Here is a 15,262-nt window from a genome sequence, read left to right as displayed (position 1 = left end):
AATCAATTTAAATATCGTTTTATTGCATCAGCAATACCCTGGTTGGAAGAGCAACATGATTTAAAATTATTCTGGAACTTTTTTGCTGCTTCACATGGGAAAGGATTGGTACATGCTATTGGTGGGACCGTTAAAAATAGCAACGCAAAAAATAATCCAGAGAAAACATTTAATAACTGATGCCATAACTTTTCATGAAGCTGTTAAAAATGAGACTAATTTCAATGTCTATTTTGTTTCTATGGAAGATATTATAAATACAATTTAAAAGTTTAAAATTGATGTGTTAATTAAATAAGCACTAGCAAAACCAGGAATATTTGCAGCGAATCTAATTAACAACAATAATGGGAAAATACAAATGCCATCCTATTCAAGTGCCATGTATTTAGTTAAACAACTTATGTCTACAGATAAAATCACTTAAAAACTTTAAAACGTTGTTTATATGACAGCAATATAATATGGACGCGATTAGACACTGATATAGTATGGGCGTGTTCTGAAGACTACTATGTAAGAACTATTTTTATGAAGATGTAATTATATATTTGTCTAATACCTCTCCACTAAGTTTTAAATTTAATAAAAACAGCCCATTTACCTGGTTTATAACTACCCAAATGTGTCTGGTCACACTGTGACGTCACGTTGTGACGTTTACCACTAGTTAAATAAAGGTGCGCCTGTTTAAAATTTAATTTAAAAAATGTAGTTTAGCTATAAAATTTGTCAGAGTAATGTCTAAACTTTTTGTTTAATGCCAAGTTAATAATTCAGTTCATCTATATTAGCTGAGTCACGGTGTTGATCTAAAAACTTAAAAACAATGAGAAAATATTGGTCACGCTGTGACGTTTTATATTTTCTTGCATGAATGGAGGCCAATATATCCACCCAAATTTTTCTTCTTGTTTTTTGTAGCACCTATAATGAGCTAACTAAAAAGCAAAGAAAATTCTTCTTATATCTATTTTAATATTAAAATATTAAAGGCTTAAGACAAAAAAAAAGACGGGTGTCACCCTGTGACGGTCGTGGAATTGCTCTTTTAATCTTTATTAAAATAGATTTTATTGAACCCTAGTATTTTAAGCTTCCTTAACAACTGCCATAGCAACGGCACTATTTTTTACCTTTACTAAAAATTAGTCCAAAATCCAATTTTTTCATATGAAAAATATATCTTTACAAGTAAATTGTATTTTCCATTGTTCAAAACAACTTTAGTATAAAAAACAGTTACTGGAAAGCTCATAAATATATCACAAATCTTTTACAATGGTGAAGGCTTGCAGAGTTAAACAAAGAACTAAAAACAATAAAAGGAAAAAAAAATTTTAATGTAAAAAAGAAGTTAGTAGTAAATAATGTTAATATGGATGTAAATATGGAATCAAATATTGTAGATATGAACTTAAATGGTACTACAAGTGTTGAAGATGTAAATGTAAATATGGAGAATTTTACACCTCAACATTGAATATACAGAAATGTTTTGATATTAATACCAGGGCTGTATATGCTATGAGATCATGTGGTCAAGGCTATTCTGGATTCTCAAGATTTGTCTCATTAATGGACATGCCTAAACCAATGACTGCTAATAATTATAATAAAATTGTTATAAAACTAACTAATGCAGTAAAAACTGTAGCTGAAGACACTATGATGGATGCTGCTCAAGAATAAAAAGATTTGAAGAGTAATCTTGTTTTAAATTCTATTCCAGACTATGTGTCCAATATTATTGATGTTGCAGTATCTTGTGATGGCACTTGGCAGCGACAAGGCTGTTCTTCAAACAATGGTGTTTTTTCTGGTATTTTGATGGAAACAGGCAAAGTAATAGATGTTGAAGCTATGAATAAGTTAAGTATACAATTTGGTTGTTTTTTTTTAGGTTTGTATATATGCATATATATTATTAGGTACGTGCATATATGCATATAGATTATTAGGTACGAACCGAATTTTGTGCTAAAATTTTATGCCACGATTTTCGCAGTCTCTTCAAAGTTAGCGTGCTTGAGGAAGGCTTTCTGAAATAACTTTTTAGTATTCGTTATCAACATAGATTATTTTTAGAAAGAAGAATAGTTGAAGCTTATTTTCGATTTCGTTTTAATTATATTCAATTGATATATTACCGAGTTTATTGATGTCAAAGTTTTAGTCGCACTTCTGTGGTGAAATTTATATCCAGGATATAGTCTTTATTTTTTCTATTTAATTTTTATTTTTAAGTTATTCATTTATCTATGCACCTGCCAAATTTCGTTGAAAAATATTATGTAGCAGTCACCCTATTTTTTGCTGCACTTTTGTTACCTAATTTACATTTTCCCTGATGTTAGCGCGGGAGACAGAGGGGTTCATTGGTTATTTGTATATATATATTTTTATATATAACATTCATATTACTAATATTATTAGCAATATTTAACTTAATTCATAAATTGACATAATAAACCTAGATACTTTTGTCTCTTAGTGGATAGTGAACTTTAATTTATATAAAACTTAATCTTTTTCAGCTAATTGTTATCGCAACAGTCTCGATTTTCTTATACTTAAGAGCGATAAAGTACTTGATGAGTCATCTTTATAAAAAATAAATAAAAAAAGTTGTGCACAGTAAAGCAAAGTTTTAATTTTTAGTTTTACTTTGGCCAACATTTTCTTGCCCTGATATATTATTAACTTGAACTGATTTTGAGGGATTAGGAAGCTGAGAGGGTAATTTAATTAACAATTTTTATTTAACAATAATTTAGAAAAAAGTTTCTACAACTGTTTTCATCAAAGACATTTGTGTCTTTGGTGTATATTGTAACTAACTTAAAAGTTAACGCGATTTTTTAAATTACAAGAAATAATGAATATTACAAAAAACATTAAAGAATGTAAATAATATTAAATTTTTATACTTAATTCAGGAGTTTCAATAAACACTTCTTCACTGAAAGGATATTTTGCACCTTTGCTTGAGTTGTACTCATTGCAAATGAGTACTTGGAAAATTGTTCAAGTCCATCCACAATAGCACTTGAGCCATGCAACCGGAAGATTTTAACACCATCTATTACTTTATAAAATAAAAATATTATATGTTTATAAAACACGCTTTTACTTGATGTTATGCTTCTATCAAACAAAAGAAACACTGTACAAATGTGATAGAAGCAACACGGGTCAGGTTTGATAGGCCAAAAATGACAACAAAAGTAAATTGGAATATAAACCTGTGACATAAATGAAAAAAAAAATTTGAAATACGATGATTTTGAAATTTTTTGATTCAATGAAAAATGTTTAAAATACCATGAGAAAAAAAAGTATTTTATAATATTGATACATACATATTAATATTTTGTTGCAATATATAAAAGTAAATTTGATAGTATATAAAATACTTTGATTAAATAAAAGACTTTTTATGCAACTTCTGTGCAAGTTTTTACAATTGCACAACGTTTAAAAACTTTTACATTATTTATTTTAATAGATTTGTACTTCAACCGTTAAACTCAATCGCAAATATTTTATTATAGAACTTTGTCATTTTACTAAACAATATTACAAGTGCACAACTAAGTGCAGATGGATTTACAAATTTGTATGGATTTACAAGTTTGGATTTACAAGTTTGTTATGGATTTACAAGTTTGTTTGTAGCTAAAAAATATTAAAGAAAAAAATAAGTTGAAAGTAAGTTGTTACTGAGTGTTAGCTGAGTTTTTAAACATATTGCAGTTACAGACATTTGCAATACAGAAAACCACTCACAGTATTGATAATAGAGAACCAATCACAACATTGCATTTATAATTATATATTGTTTTTGTTCTTTATCTTATGATACTATGGAAAATGTAATTCAAAACATTTTTTTTGATTTTAGCTTAGTCATCCTAAGCAAAGTAATTTTAATACCAGTACATATCTATATATCTACATCACTAAATATCTGGAAGTATCATAGCAAGTGAAAACCCCAGCAGTATCTTGTCCCTGAAAAAACAGCATACCTTGAATAATATGATAAAGTACCTTAAAATTATTTTGTGGAAAATAAACTTCCCAACTTATCCAAACTGAGAATGCACTATTCACTAAAGAATTTTTTGAATCAAAAAAATGTGAATGTAAACAAAACAGTTTTAATCAATAAAAGTGATGTAAACAAAACAGTTTTTAATCAATAAAAGTGAATGTTAAGAAAACATAATCATCAGTTTTATATTTTTATTATCTCTCGACATAACACAACTTTTTTTATGACAGATCAGTGACTTTAAGAAGCTATAAACTATATTAGTTAATCATATTCATAAAGTAATAACAATTATAAAAATTATATTAAATATTAAAAAAATTAAGTAAATGTATAAAAAACATAAGTTGAATATACTTGAAAAATATTACATGTGCATGTGTATAATACCATATGCACAAATAATTACATGAAAAAATCTATAGCTATCAATACTTGCTATAGTTTTCTTAATAAGATCATTTTTACTAATTATCAATTCCATAATAATGTTTTAGGCGTAGAAATATCTCCGACATGAAAGTGTTTGAGGTCGGAAATTTTTTGCCGACCTCCTTTCTATGTTTTATGGTCAATAATCATTGCCGACCTGATGCCGACATCAAAAAGATTAAGGTCGGCAAATTATTGCAAACCTCATTTTTCCTAATTCCGAGGGTTGTATATATATATATATATATATATATATATATATATATATATATATATATATATATATATATATATATATATATATATATATATATATATATATATATATATATAACACATCGCTCAATAAGTCCGTAGGATAGCTAATAAAACAACAACATTTTGACATAATTTGATTTTATTCATCAACATAGTCTCCTTTTAAGGCGATACAGTCATTCCAGCGCTTCTCTAACTTTTCGATACCATGTTTGTAGAACGATTTATCTTTTCCTTTAAAATATGCTTTAGTTTCGGCGATGACCTCCTCATTCGATCCAAATCTCTTTCCCTGGAGCATCCTTTTGAGATCTGAGAACAGCCAATAATCTCTGGGGGCCAAATCAGGCGAGTATGGTGGATGGGGCAACAATTCGAAGTGTAATTCATTCATTTTTACCATTGTTTTCATTGACTTGTGACACGATGCATTGTCTTGATGAAAGAGAATTTCTTTCTTCTTCATGTGCGGTCGCTTTTCGTCAATTACAGCCTTCAATCGTTCCAATAATGCCATGTAATATTCGCTGTTGATCGTTTTACCTTTCTCAAGATAATCAATGAACAATATACCATGGCTATCCCAAAATATGGAGGCCATAACCTTGCCAGCAGAAGTTTGAGCCTTTGGGCGCTTTGGGCGGCTTTCACCCGCTGGTGTCCACTCAGCCGACTGTCGATTTGACTCAGGAGTGAAATGGTGGATCCATGTTTCATCCATTGTGACGTAGCGACGCAAAAAATCCTTTTTATCTCGGTGAAATAGTGCCAGACATGCTTCAGAATCATCGACTCGTTGTTGTTTTTGGTCCGGTGTTAGCAAACGCGGCATCCATTTCGAACAAAGCTTTCTCATACCCAAATGTTCGTGTAATATTGTAAACACACTGCCTTCTGATATCTTTATGGCCTCGGCAATCTCCTTCAATTTCAATTTGCGGTCGGATAAGACGATTTTATGGATTTTTTTGATGTTTTCCTCAGTAACTGCCGAATTTGGGCGACCGGAGCGTTCTGCATCATCGATGTTTGTACAACCACGTTTAAAGTCAGCAAACCACTTTTCAACCATTTGCCTCGATGGAGAGGAGTCCGAATAACACTTATCAAGCCATTGTTTGGTCTGCACCGTGTTTTTTCCCATCAAAAAGCAATGCTTAATGAGCACACGAAATTCTGATTTTTCCATTTTTTTCAATTCACAAAAGTTGATTCAATCGTTCACACACTAACTTGGTAAATAATGGTCCGATTGTCATGAAACTTTGACAGATATCGTTTGAAGGTTGGTACTTTCTAAAAACAATACGGATTCGGTATTTGTGTTGCCATCTATATGTCATCCTACGGACTTATTGAGCGATGTGATATATATATATATATATATATATATATATATATATATATATATATATATATATATATATATATATATATATATAAATTTCTACGCTCAAAATCAGTCACTGAAAACAATGATAATTGTCAGGTAAAAAGAAGGAAAGAACAAATAAGACTCGATCTTTAAAGTTAATTTTAAAGACAAATCTTCAACTATTTGTATGCCTTCAATGTTCAACGAGTGAACTCGAGTTTGATGATTTTTGGCTGTTACTAACACATTTATTTATGCCTAGAAATGTTTATAATTCATATTAATGGTGCGTACTTGGCAATATATTTTACCTTGGAAATACATCGTACAAGCTCGGAGATTCGAGCTCGTAGCGCGACATATCGCAATCCATTGTTCGAGTTCCATGCACCACGTGGATATATATATATTAGGCCTTGTTAAGAAGCGTTACGCAGCTCGCATTTTGCCTGCGAAAAGGCAATTTGCCTACGCGTTCAGCAGTTTTGCGCTACGCAAAAACTTTTATCTTTAAATCTTTTGAAGTCGTTAACGTGACGTTTATTCACAAGAAATAAAGTCGTAAGAAAAAGCATTTAACCGCATTTTTAAACTAATCGATTTTTCGTTAAAGAAACAGTTTGTTTAATAACTTTTTTGTTGTTGTTAAAAATTAATTAAAAAAAAAAGTGTTTTAAGTTTTATCTTAAGGAATTAAATATAAAAATTTCTTTTAAATATAAAAATTTATTTTGATGTAAATATTTTATTAATAAGATATTTTGTTTATTGTTAATTCAATAACATAAAGTTTTAATGACAATCGTTTAATTTATGAAAATAAATTATGATCACGAATATGTTATCAGTAACTAATAAATTATAAATAAAAACTCTTTATTGTTTTAATACATTATTAAAAAGAGTTCACAAAATAAATAAGAAAAAATTTATAAACAGTTAATAAAATAACCAAAAACCAACGATAAAATTATAAGAAAATAAACAAATATTATTTTACGTTTTATAAGAAAAATATTTTTTTCAAAATAAAATTTAGTTCATATTTGAAAAAAATAATAAAAATGATTTTTTAATTAGGAACTTAGATTTTATTTCTAATTTTTGTTTTAGTGAGAAATAAAAAACTGATTGAATGATTTTTAACGCGTTAATGAAATAGCTTTAAGTGCCATTTTCTGATAAAATCAGGCAAAAGTACTGTCGACTCAAAAGTGATATCGTTTAATCGCGCTCAATTTTATATACAGTAATGCTAATAGGGTAAAAAAGAAGCCTGTAAATTATTTTTTTAAAAATATTTCTAGTTCCTGAGTTATGGTCGGTCAAACTTTTGCCCTCTTTATACTTGGAAAGTCACTTTTGGGGTTTTATGATTTTTAAACTAAGATTAAAAGCAATGAGACCACTGCACCCTAAGTTTCTTTTCATATTATGGAAGTATATTATATATCTATATATATTATATATCTATATATATAGTATATATTATCATATTATGGAAGTTTTTTACCAAGTAATATGCCTCAAATTTATATTGATGAAACGATAATAAAAAGAGATAATGTTATAAAATTCTTAGGTGTTTATCTTGATGAGAATATTACTTGGAGAAAACATATTGATCATATAAGCACTAAAATTTCTAAAAACATTGGCATTTTATACAAAGCCCGAAATTATCTAAACAAAAAAAACCTAACCCAACTCTATTATTCATTTATACACAATTATATAAATTATGCAATCATCGCCTGGGGAAGTACGGATAAAAGTAAATTACAACATCTTTATCGCCGTCAGAAACATGCAATCCGCGTAGTTAATTATGCGGATCGCTTTTCACATTCAAAATATTTTTTTGATTATATGAAGGTTTTAAATGTTTATAAACTGAACGTATTTAATGTCTTATGTTTTACTTTTATATGGAAAAACGATTTATCTTTATTTGTTTTTAATGATCTTTTTTCTTTAAAACCAATAAATAAGTACACATTAAGAAATTTTAGTTTTTTAAGTGAACCTTTTTGTAGAACTAAGTTCAATCAATTTTGTATTTCATATCGTGCACCCCATCTTTGGAATAAAATAATACTACCTAACTTTGATCCTTCTATTACTCTTCCTGTTTTTAAAATTAAGTTAAAAAAATTAATTCTCTCTATGGACAACATTCTAAAATTCTACTAAAAATAAATGTAAAATGTATTTGTTAAATCTTCAGCTTATTATATATTAAAATGTGTTGTATATTTGCATAATGTAAATACGTTAAATCTTATGTGTGTGTGTATATGTATGTATGTATGTGTGTGTATGTATGTATGTATGTATGTATGTATGTATGTATGTATGTATGTATGTATGTATATATGTATGTATATATGTATGTATATATATGTATATATATATATATATGTATATATGTATATATATATATATGTATATGTGTGTGTGTGTGTGTGTATATGTATATATGTATATGTGTGTGTATGTGTGTTTTGCATATATATATATATATATGTATATATATATATATATATATATATATATATATATATATATATATATATGTATATGTGTATATATATTTTATTTTATATATATATACGTTATAAATATTACTTTTTAAGGTTCCGATGATAAGATCCTTATGATCTTCTTTTGGAAACCTAGCTTTATATTGTTAGTACGCTGAATTGTATTATTTGCGTAATTGTATTACGACTTATGCTTATGTATTACGGCTTATGAATTATGTATAGGTAGAACTTTAAAAAAAAAATCAAAAAATCTGAGGTCAACCCTTCCTTTGACTAAAAATCATAAGCTGAAATCACACATTTTTGAATTTGGGGGCTACTTTAAATGCATTTATCTCGGAGCGTAAAAAGTGCCCGCGACTTATCTTACACTTTTTTGAAAGAGTATCTCATTGTTATTTGAATGGTTTAAAGAAACTGAGGGTATATTGTTTACAAAAAAACTTATGAGTCAACAAAGTGTCAAAAAATGTTTTGATTAGCGTTCAAATATCAGCCATTATGGGAAATGGGAAAGGTCCCAAGATTGAAGATACAGATTTTATATTACTTCATATTACAATTTTTTTAATGCGAAAAAAAAACTTAGGGGGTAATATTTCATTGTTAAAATAACTCCACCACAAAAAGTTAAATTTTTTATATATTTAAAAAAAAAACCGAATGTAGCAGCAGAATTAATCAATATATTATATGATGTCCTTATCTTATTATGTCATTGTTTGCGTCATAAATCAGTTTTACATATCCTATATTTTTGATTTTAATGCATTGTTGCTTGAAATGCCTTTTGGGCTTTTTCAAATTGATCATCCATAAGCTTATAGTCTCCAGACTGTTTTAACGGTAAAGGTGGTAGTATTCCACAAATGATTTCACTGTCTTTGTACTTTATAACATTAGGAAAAGCTGGGCATTTAAAAAGTTTCTTGATTGCTGAAGCATACTTCATACAGCTCACCATGTAACCATCACTGAGAACCTAATATGAGTAATGATTTTTCTAATTTGAAAAATAGTTTGAAAAATCTGATTCTCATTTGACAAAAGTAAAACTTCGTTTAAATTTAGTGACACATTCAATATAATCAAATAATGTTTAAAAAAAAATGTTTTTATTTAAATGAAAAACATTTATTTTAAACATTGAATAAAAATGAAGTACCTTATTTATAATCCAGGGTTACCTATTGCCCATATAAATAACAACAATCCAATCGTTTTCATGCAATGCACCAGATAAATCAATGGCAATGCTTATAAATTCCTTTTCAAATTCTTCATTTGCTAATTCTTCTTGATCTACAAAAAGAAAAATATAAGTATTTATGCAAACACTTGTACAAATATTTATTATTACAAAATAATATTAAAATATATATTAATGAGAGTAGACATAAAAATTATTACCTTGATCTGCTGTCTCTTCTTCTTCTTCGTTATCCGCATTAGTACTACCAACATCTATTGGTTCATTTAATCTGTTGTCTTTTTTTAGCCTGCTCCAACGTGAAAATAGTTATCTTATTTGCTGAGTTGTTACGTATTCTGAAACTTGAAGCTCTTTTCTTATCAAAAGGTGCACCTGCTCCGGGCTAAACTTTTTTTCCAGATACTTCACCTTCCATAAAGAGTTTATATAATATATCTTTTTGTCTCATACTATACCGGAAGGTACTGCGTGTTGGTAAAGCCCAACCTTTAACATATTTGCTAATGTCAGAACATTCTTCTTCAAATAACTCCTGTTGTGAGTTTGGTTTATAACTATGTAAGTTTCCATTCCTGATTTTAAAGTGCTGATATTGTGTCTTCCCGACATCATGTGTTCTTCTAGTTATTCTGATGTATGGAATGATCCATTACAAATTGGCTCAGAGCAAAAGTGAAACAAATTTAGTGTTCTACCTTTGCGAAACTTTTCCTTCATATTGCTTTTTAAAACTCTTGTTTTCTTGTCAGTATCACTATATGGGTGTGTTAAAAACATTTGCAGATCAAAATTAACATTAGAATATTCTTGTTTAACTCCATCGCCAACTGCATGGTACCGCCACATTGTCATATAGTTATGAAAACGAATGATACTGACTTATTTTAGCTATTTTTGTTCCACTCAACTTGCTTTTGCCCTTTATAGTGGCAACACCAACAGCAGATTTTTTCAGCCAATGTCCTTAATGTAAAGCAGTATAAATGTCCTCTGCACACATCAAATTGTTACCAGCATCAACAAAGCTACGAATCAATGACTTTGCTCCGGCAGCTTCTCAGTCGCACTGATCCTTGCCACGAAAAGGTTCGTTAAAATTGTAGCGCTTAAGCTGTATTTGGTTATTTTTGCTCAACATAAAAAGAGCTTCCATTATAAAGTTGCCATGTTACGACGAAGCATTGTCAGAATTTGCAAAGAATTTATTAACACCTGAATGGTCATTCTCAAACTTCGGAAGAACTAATTGGGCAATTGATAGTGTTTCCCTAACCCCTAACCCTGAAGAAAACGTCTACATGCAGTGACATCCCCTTTTTTAAAAAATATTCTTTTTGACCTTCCCTGAATTTGGATGGTAGAACTTTTTGGCAATAGTCTTTCAACCAAAATCCAGTTTCTTCATTAAAACTTTCAAAAGCAAAAACTTTGGCTTTTCTGTTGACAATCACGCATTAAATGTTTTTTATAATCAATGATATCTTTTTCAGCAATTTCAAAATCATAAATAGTATCTTCGTTGGCAGAATTATTTGATGCTAATCTTTTTATCTCAACTAAGGATTTGTTTAATTTTTTCACACTCATAACAAATCTCATCATTTGGTGCTATTGAAATCTATTGCAATTGCTTGTCGGTTAAATCACTCAAAGCAAATATTGGGCAGTGGGAGATAGAATTAGAGTAGGTCACAATGCAGTTAAACTGGAAATTAGTTTTGTAATATCGTTTGCTGCGTTCAAATAAATTACACAGCTCACTATTCTGGTACTTCAAAGATAAATCTTGCAACATAGAGAAACCATTCATAGCTGCAGCAGTAATGTTAGTCCCGCTAAACATTTTCGTTGAGATGGTTTAACAACATGAAGTATTCGCCACAAACTGCTTTCCGATAAAGGAGGGTAGTTCTCACCTCTGCAAACTTCATTATAAAATGCAATTGTATGACTCATTTTAGCTGTCAAAACTGCACGAGATATTTTATATACATCATTTGAGTCAAATTTAATTTTTGTGACTCCATATGCAACATCTTGAAGAAGGTTGCTGTTAAGTATGAAATCGAGAAAATGTTCAGCTTTTTTCCAGTCTAGTCGATTTCGCGTAATTTCCTTTTGACAGGAATAGTTATACTTAAGTTAGCATTCTTCATTTTTCGTGCCTGGTCTATCTTGTATTTGGAGCACCCAAAAACTTTCATAAGTAACTTGTTAATAAATTTTTTATGTTCAATTAAACACAGAACAATATGTTTACCCGTAGAATTACTTTCTTCATAAATTTTAACAAATTTTTTTAGATCATCAGGTACTGCATCATTGTCTGAAGTTTCCAAAGATCTATTTAAAACAATTGAGATAAAGTCTTCACTCTGGTCTGGGGCAGCAGCTTCAGCGAACCTCTTTGCAAGCTGTACCTTGGCTTTTTCAAATTTTCTTCGTAAATTATATTTGGTTCCATTGCTGAGATCAGCTATCATTTTATTCTTTATCTGAAACTGAAAAAGGCTGATGTGGAGTGCTTCTGATAGGTTGTTACCGGTAGATGTTGCACCTTCAACCTTTTCTCGAGATAATAAAATTTCTTTAGGCTCAAAATCAAATCAGTTGTGTCCTCAACTAACTCTTCGTTAGTGGCAGTACTTGCTTTAGTTTGAATAAAAATGCGCATTGACTTAAGGTGATTGTGACAAAATACGGAACCTACAGGAACTTTTTTGTTGTAATGTTTTGAAACATTTGTTGACATATTTATTGAAACACTTCTAACAGCTGGTGAATTTTTACCAACACTTAGTTCATGCATTGGATGACAGCATCTTCTTGGAGGAACCCAGCCAATACCTTAAATTTAAATCAAAATCAAAATTAGAAATATTTATTTTAAAAGTTTAGTAATTAAATTTTGTTGTTGTTGAAATACGGTTGTAAACAAATTCTTACCAAAGTTAAATCTATGGTAAGGACATATATAGTCGTTATCAGAAAGTTATATGCACCCTCAGTTTTCTATAAGAGACTTTTCTGTCCATTCTGTCTCTTGGTGCGCCTTTAAAACCTAAAAACATAAAACTTAAATATTATGCAAAGTAAACTGAGGGAATTAAACAACAATCGTTTTACACTACTATATGATGCTAACGGTTTTTTTTTTACAACTTCAAAGAGCATTTCTTACTTTAATTTTTACAAAGTGTGCTTAGACATCTAAAGTCAGATCTTGTATTTTGAATAACCTTTTTTCATTGAAACGAGGATATGGTCCACACTTGACATCATTAACTTTGCAAACATTTTCAACAACAACCTTTTGCTCTGACATACTTTTTGCAACTAGGTGTTATTTTTTTTTAATTACCATTAGCATAAAATGGTCATTCTCTGTTCTGAATAATTCAGAAGTAAATGTTCAATAAACATCAAGTTATTAATGTTTACTGGAAAAAAAATTTTTTCATGTCGACAATGGTATAAATGAAAAACAAAACAAAACAGATTTAGCATCATTTTGACGTAACGTTATTTCAACAATGTAATATTACCCCTAAGTTTTTTTTTGCATTGAAAAAATTGTAATAAGGAGTAATAGAAAATTTATAAACTCAATCTTAGGACCTTTCCCATTTCCCATAATGGCTGATATTTGAACGCTAGTTAAAACATTTTTTGACATTTTGATGACTCATAAGCTTTTTTGTAAACAATATCCTCTCAGTTTCTTTAAATCATTCAAATAACAATGAGATACTCTTTCAAAAAAGAATAAGATGATCGCGGGTACTTTTTACGCTCCGCGATAAATGCATTTAAAGTAGGCCCCAAATTCAAAAATGTGTGATTTCAGCTTATGATTTTTAGACAAAGGAAGGGTTGACCTCAGATTTTTTTTTTTTTTTTTTAAAGTTCTACCTATACTTTCATAATATGAAAAGAAACTTAGGGTGCAGTGGTCTTATTGCTTTTAATCTTAGTTTAAAAATCATAAAACCCCAAAAGTGACTTTCCAAGTATAAAGAGGGCAAAAGTTTGACCGACCATAACTCAGGAACTAGAAATTAAAAAAAAAAAAAATTTACAGGCTTTTTTTAATATTACAAACAACGCAATATGTAAAATTGAGAATGATTAAAAGATATCACTTTTGAGCATTGCCTGGTTTTTCTCAGAAAATGGCTCTTACTTACAATGTGGTACTTGAAAAGACGCTCGTGAGCAATATAACTTCTATATACAAAATATACTAGGTTGAGTTACTTCTATATACAAAATATACTTGAGTTACTATCTATAAAATTAACTGAGTTGAGTTACTTAGAAATGCGTTACGCGTTTTTGTTACGCATTGAAATCTGGTAACAAGGCCTGATATTTATATATATATATATATATATATATATATATATATATATATATATATATATATATATATATATATATATATATATATATACATATATATATATATTATATACATATATATATACATATATATATTATATATATATATATATATATATATATATATATATATATATATATATATATATATATATATATATATATATATATATAAATATGCATCGTGTAAACTGCATTAAAAGTATCTTTCTATTTACAGACGTACTTTATAACAAACTTAAATTGTTATTTTATTCTCATAAAATTCTTAAAACTGATGATTTCCCTCTGTCTACAAATCTTTTTCCGTCTTTTTATTTAAATAATGTAATGAAATTAATAAGTATGTTTCCGCTCGTGTTTTAGAATCCGATAAACAAGCTTCTTCTTAATTGGAAGAGTCATTACAAGAGTTTGTAAATATTATGATATAAGCAAATAATGTTCACTTAACTTTAATTAAATAAAAGCTCTTTCCTTTTTTCATCTAAACATATCATCGTTATAAAAACTCTTTGAGGATTCCAAAATAATACTATAATCAATTGTTTTTGATTTTTCCACTATTGCTTTAACTGAAACCAGGTTAAAAAGAAGAGCAACCTAAGTTCATCCGATTCTCATTGATAACCACGTAGAGTCAATTTAAATAGCAGGAGTTTTAAAAATTTTAACCAAGAAAACTTAAAATCTGATTTATCAAAAATTGACTGGGTTAATGTTATAAAGTCCAATGATACAAACTCATGTTTCCAAACGTTTATTACTGAAACAACATTGATTTTAGATTGCTATGCCCCACTTAAAAAGCAAGTATCAAAAGCTTCCAACATCGATTCACACCATGGATTACAAAAAAGAATTATAAGATTTAATCAAGTGCGCAATCTTTTCCAACAAAAAATGCTAAGGTCTAAAGATCTTATTAATATAAACAAGTTTGATGGTATTTTTAAGAGATATAAATATATGATGATTAC

General features: G+C 28.7%; 1 protein-coding gene across 1 annotated transcript in view; it reads right to left on the bottom strand.

The window, feature by feature from the left end:
• Positions 1 to 3,102, bottom strand: part of LOC136075740 (NACHT, LRR and PYD domains-containing protein 3-like) — a 53,796-nt gene extending 50,694 nt beyond the window's left edge. Inside the window, exon 1 of the mRNA XM_065789175.1 lies at positions 2,931 to 3,102. The gene's annotated coding sequence lies outside the window, so the exon portion shown is untranslated. The remainder of the gene's footprint in view (positions 1 to 2,930) is intronic.
• Between the last annotated feature and the right edge of the window lie 12,160 nt (positions 3,103 to 15,262).

Source organism: Hydra vulgaris, chromosome 02, assembly GCF_038396675.1.
Source record: "Hydra vulgaris chromosome 02, alternate assembly HydraT2T_AEP".
Classification (NCBI taxonomy): domain Eukaryota; kingdom Metazoa; phylum Cnidaria; class Hydrozoa; order Anthoathecata; family Hydridae; genus Hydra; species Hydra vulgaris.
This window is presented reverse-complemented; position numbering and strand designations above follow the sequence as displayed.